This window comes from Urocitellus parryii, chromosome 5 (genome assembly GCF_045843805.1).
Source record: "Urocitellus parryii isolate mUroPar1 chromosome 5, mUroPar1.hap1, whole genome shotgun sequence".
In the NCBI taxonomy this organism is placed as follows: domain Eukaryota; kingdom Metazoa; phylum Chordata; class Mammalia; order Rodentia; family Sciuridae; genus Urocitellus; species Urocitellus parryii.
This window is the reverse complement of record NC_135535.1, coordinates 15,634,628-15,640,627: the sequence shown is the minus strand read 5'-3', so window position 1 is coordinate 15,640,627 and position 6,000 is coordinate 15,634,628. Positions and strand designations below refer to the sequence as shown.

Here is a 6,000-nt window from a genome sequence, read left to right as displayed (position 1 = left end):
TTTGCTCTTAGACCAAATTTGATCTCTTGTGGAATTTATAGGGGGAAAACCAACTGTATTACCATGAGTTTTCTAAATAATTCAAAAAGGTAAGTTATGAAAATTAGGTGCAATAATATGTCTTCTTCAAATAAAATACTAATTATTTTGCTTAATAAAGAGGCCAACTTTTCAGAATATTTTCCCCCCAGAAGATCAGGAACATTACCTGAGCAGGGAGGATATTATTTTACAACTCTGAGTTCTGTGAGCAAGGATGTGATGATATAAGGCTCATTTTTAAAGAGAACTGCCTTATATTTTATAGGGCTATATTATTTCAAAGTGCTTTTACAAACAAGCCCAGCTGAAAGCAGTTGGTCAGGTAATTCACCAAAGGATTTTAAGATAGCAAGTTATTTAACATTAAAGCGACAGAAGACTGTGTTTCCAGGATCTCTCTGTGTCCACACTCGGGTATGTGATGTTTTACCATCTCTTCCAACTTAAGATTCTTACACATGCTGAATTGTGACTCATCTGCTTTGACAAAAAATGCTTCCTTGTGGCTTTGAGAGTTATATATTTGAGCTTTAAAATAAGTGTCATAGCTAGGGTCAGGCAGATGGTCACCTAGGTAGACTGGACAACTACCTTGACTCATGTCCACCTGTCCCAGGTTATGTCACAGCACAAAATAATACATTACACATTCCTACAAAGCTACAAAGGAAGCAATGCTGCAATGTGTCATTGTCACAGAGTTACCAGCAGTCTGGGGATATTTTTTGGCTAATCTTTCTATTGTGGAGCTTTTATGGTGGTGATGGCAGTTGTGTGGTGGTTGTTATTTGGCAATAATTCAAATTGGAGACTTCTGTCATCTGCGTATTCCAACAAATGATACAAATAAGGGTTTGTTTGTAGGAAGAACCTGGGTGGTAACGACATTTTCTTTTTAATCTCTTGATCTGTATCAGATGGTTGTATATTTCAGAAGGAGTGACAAAAGAAAACACATATAAATCTCTACAGATTACCAGCTAAGTTTATTCAGAGTGGTTTGCCAAATAGTTTCAAAAACTAACACTGATTGAGTGCTTACTGTGTACACCACTACGCATGTTACATACTTCATCTCAATTCCTCCTCATAATAACCCTCATGATAACCCAATGGAACAGTTATTGTTACTCTCAATGATCAAGATCACATGGGTAGTAAATATCAGAGGCAGGCTTTGAACCTAAGAAGAGTCCATGTCATAACCACTGAAAACCAGGATTTCTATCCTGCTTTAAAATGTTGCCAGTCTGCTTTTGATTTTCTTTTTCTTTCTACAACAGTGCTGGCCAATTTGCCTTCACAATCCAGATATGATTTCAGCACTAGGCAGAAATACCTAGGTTTATACACAATCTACTAACATTCCTGCGTGAAACTGCCTCCCAAGTAATAGTCATTTACCTCTGGCAGAAGACATAGAGGTTTTCATGTGTATGGTGGGGGGGAATTTGTTTCTTGTATGCCCTGAAGCGAGTTCACAAGAGATGAACTGCAGCCTGACCGCACAGAACCTCTCCTATAGCTGGTTATTTACATTAACCCAAGTTGAAACTTCTCCCAGAGATAGGCGCTGCCAAAGAACCCTAGAGGAAGTATGAAGCTTTATCTTTTGCACGCACACGAAGTCTTCCGAGAACCTGGGTAGGTGTGGTTCCCAGGGGCTAATCGTAGCGTCCAGGTGCAAATCTGAACCCGTGTTTTTAAATGGAGATGCAGACACAAATGTGGATGACTTGGTGAGTCTCTGAAGTGCTTGGGAAAGTCCACTTGTGACGTTTTCGGTTGGCTGGTCTCTGTGTTTGTGTGTGCGTGTTTGTGTGTGTATACAGTGCGGTGATGGGCACCTAGCTGAGTGTGCCAGGTCTAGGTAAGAGGTGTGACGGTTCTGAAAGTTTCAGGAGGGGCAAGGATCTGACAGCACGGTTCACTGAGCCTGAGAAGCATCCAGCCTTGGGCAGAGGACTCGAGCACTTCCCTGGCCCCGCCCCCTCTAGGCCCCGCCCTCAACGCCCGGCGCCCCGCCTCCGCTAGGCCCCGCCCCCAACGCCCGGCCCTTCCCACCGTAAGGCTGCCCCAGTTCCGTAAACACTCCTCTCCCCGCCCCGCTCAGTTCGGGCCGTACCACTCGTTGCGCGGGGGAGCATCCTTCTCGCATGCTAAACGGCCTCCATCCCGAGCTATCTTCACCCTTTTCCATACGAACCTCGGGAATATTCTTTGGGTCTTGGTTAATTATGTGCGAATTCGGCTTTCGGAGCCTGAAATGACTTGCCTTTCCGGGCTCCGCCGCTCCGTCATCCTCCCTCTTGCGGGTTTTGTGGTGGCCTCTTCCCTGGAGTCTCTCAGGGCCCTTTAAATACCGCGTGTGGGGGCGGGGGGAGGGTGCCGAGGGGCTGGAGTTGTTGAGGAGTTCCGAGGTAGTGCGGCGCTTGGTTAGGGGACTCCCCGAGACCCCTGGTTTGGGGTCACTTGGTCGCCTTCCTCCTGTCTCTGCGCCGGACTCAGTGCGTATCCTTCCCCGGGGAGGGGTCTCGGTCTGTGAGGTAATGAGCTAGGGCCCGAGAGGGGACAGCTCAACCCAGGGCAGCCCAGGCCTCCCCGCTCCACCACGGAACGCCGTCCTGAGACCGCGGGGCCCAGGAACCAACAAGCTTGACCCCTCACCCCGACCCCGTCCCTGTCCCCGTTTGACCTAGAACTGCCGTCCCGCGTGGGAACGGGACTCGCACGCGAGTGGCCGCGGGCTGCCGGACCCGGAGGCGGCGGGGTCCGGGCATTTCGGCGCCGCTCACAGCCCGCCGGGCCGGGGCCAGCGCCTGCTCCGCGGGCGGCTTTCCACCGGGGCTGCGGAGGCCCCTTCCCCGGCCGGGCGGGGCCCGCGGCGAGTGTTTGGGGTTTGTTGCCGGGGTTTCCCGGGCACTCGGCTCTGCCTCCGCCGTCCCCTCCTCCTCGGGTTTGTTTTGACAGGAAACGTGGTACTCCTGGAGGGAGGGGTGGCCTCCGGGTGAGTCCTCTGGACTTGCCCCTCGCCGGGAGGAGGCGTGGAAACACTGACTGGCTTGGGCTCCAACCCTGGACCTCGCAGGGATAGCTTTGTGCTTCCCAAAGCTGCTCCTTGAGCTGGCATCGCCGAGGGTAGCAGAGATGATTTGGTGGCACGTGGATAAACATAGTTACGTGTTTTTGTTAGTAAGAGGGAAAACTGCTCCATTAAACGAAGTGCTTTCTTGATGGTACAAAGTTTTCCTTTTAAAATAAACTTATTTAAGTGCAAATATCTAATCAAGATAATTGTTTGCCAAATTATTGGAAGTAGAAGATGGAGACAGGGGGTACAGTTGCGATGCCTGGTCAAAGGACTCAAGTTTGGGGAATTTTCTCCTAGATGATTGTCCTACCTTGACCAGGAAGAAACAAGACAAAGTGTCCTTGGCCCTAGTGAGCCCCCAACACCTCTGATCTCCAGTCCAGAGATCTTGCCCTTCCTACCTGCCAACAGATAATGAGGTTATCTCAGTGTTTCCCACTTTAGGAGGCTCCCTTGCCCGCCCCCCTGCCTGCCTGCCTGTCAGCCCTTTCCTCTTGACCCTAGAAGAGATTTCATAATCAACCCTCTCAGCCAGTGGAGGTTGTCTGGCTTAAAATGGCCCAGGGCTGAAGATACCCAGTCATGTGTAGAAGCAGCATCAATGCCATTTTGTGAGGGTTGAGGACCCTTTAGGGGGGAGTACAGGTATTAAAACGGGCCAACAGGGGTGTAGGGAGAGTGCTTTCAATTATGAAAAGTGCCTAGAAATCCTTCTCCCTGATGCTGTAATGCCATGTGTAGCATGAACATCTGCTTTTTAGACAGTGACTGGCTTGTTGGCTTTTATCTAGCTCTTTGTTGGTTCTAATTTGATGAAGACCAGTATTGTCTAGCTGAATAGTGCAGGCACCTATCTCTGTGCTCTGTGGTTTTGCTTTGCTATGCGTGAATAACTTTAATGCTGCTATTTGGGACCGGTTCTAAAGCAGCATTTTGCAGAAGGTGGACATTTTTAAGCATCTCCAATTTTGTTATAAGAGTCTAGTCTTACTCTTCTGACCCCCTCCTGCCCTTTACTACATATAGGTGAACGTGTGTACCTTCCATCTGACCTTGATCTGGTCTTGAAGGAGTATACCCCTTAGATGTTCCTTGAAATTTCTCTTTTCCATAACCTAACCTTAACTGGATGGGTTCCATTCCTCAGAACTCTGCTGGATAATCTGAATAATTCACTGCAAAATGTTTATGACGCATGCTAGCTGTAAGCAGTTAACCTTCTGGATCATATTTAGGCTCTAACTAGGGATTTTGCTTACATAAGGATTGGTTCCCTGATACAGGATTTTCAGTCACTCTCGTGGGGTGGTTGAGAGTTATTTTGGACAGTGAACTTTCTCAGTAATGCCCTTCACTGTATAGTACTTGAGCAGCCATCCCAGAGTAAGGTCAGCTTGCTATCACATGTGCAAGTGTCCACGTGGTAGTAGATAGATCAATTTGGCAGAGTGGGAATGGAAAGAATGAGCAACACACTGAATTTTCTCCAGCCATCCTGGAGTAATAGAGTGCATGGGCTTTAGGGTTTCAATGTCTAGATTTAACTTGTGCCTCTGCATTGCTGTGCACCCTTGGGGAAGTAATGCAATCTCTCTGAGCCTCAGGTTCTTATTATAAAATGGGAATAGTATCTTAGCTTATAAGGCTATAATGAGGACCCAAGGAGGTAAAATATTTAAAACACTTATAAAATACTGAGTGCATATATTGAGATTATAATAAGCACTCCATGACTGTTAGCCCTAATTGTTATTATTTGGTTTCAGTGCTTTTAGGAGAGTGGAAAGACACCATGTAAAAATTTTCTTTAAACTCCTGAAACTAAGTCTTTGCTAGCTTGAATTATTGATGCCTTATAAATGTGTTGAAGAAGGCACTGGGAATTGGAGAAGGGAGGCATAGCTTCTTACCACAAGCAGCTTAAAATTTAGCAGGGAGAAAGATATGCAGATAACTATAATAGTTTAAGTGACTACATAATAAATATGAGTAATGTGATTGGGGTAGAAGAGAACGAAAATCCAAGTTGTCTTATGAATAGGACTGTGGCTTACTTTGTTCATACAATAACATTTGTTGAGCCCAGACTATATCCCAAGTGGTGTGCCAAGCTCTACTCTAGAAGGCTTATGTAGATGAGGTAAGTGGTAGGATCTCCAGGGAAGTTCACCTTGAAATTGTGATAATAAATTTCTAAAATGAATGACAACAAGGAGCCAACCATGTGGAGATCAGGAAGAGTAACATCCCAGGGGGAGAAAATAACAGGTGCAAGGCTCCAAAGTAGGAAGCTGTACATGTCTGCAGGACCCAATGAAGGTCACTGTGTCTAGGTTAGGGGGGAATGGAGCAGGATGAAGTAGGCAGAGGCCAGATCACAAAGAAATTGTAAACTACAGCCAAGATAATCTTGTAAGTAAAGGGAAATCACCTGGGAGTGAATTTATTTGCCCCTTCTGAAGGACTCTGGCTGTTTTATTTTCCAAGCACTGTTGAAGATGGGCTTTATGACAAGTGTGGCTGTCTAGAAATACTATCAGACTTACAGAAAAAAATTCCAAGAATAGTTCAAACATCTTGTTGTCCACTGCAAGTCAGATTCACCTAATACATTTTTCTCTATGTTTTATTGTTTTTTTCTCTTTTGTATCATTTGAGAGAAAATTGCACACATCAAGGTCCTTTTTAAAACAACCATAGTCCATTTATCAACTTTAATATATTTAGTGGTAGAATACAAATAACAGATTCAAGTATTCTAACTATGTTCTTGATCACATTTATTTTGTCCAGTGCAGAATCTATGCCTTAGTTCATTTTGTGCTGCTATAACAGAATACCATAGACTAGGTAATTTATGACAAACA

General features: G+C 45.7%; 1 protein-coding gene across 3 annotated transcripts in view; it reads left to right on the top strand.

Annotated features, from left to right (window-relative positions):
* The first annotated feature begins 2,418 nt into the window (after positions 1–2,418).
* The window catches only part of Tcp11l2 (t-complex 11 like 2), a 38,863-nt gene continuing 35,281 nt past the window's right edge, over positions 2,419–6,000 (top strand). The window contains exon 1 of one of the 3 annotated variants that reach the window (XM_026397763.2): positions 2,419–2,549. The gene's annotated coding sequence lies outside the window, so the exon portion shown is untranslated. Of the gene's footprint in view, positions 2,589–6,000 lie in introns of all 3 variants that reach the window. The other 2 variants (XM_026397773.2, XM_026397782.2) reach the window with 2 other exon arrangements.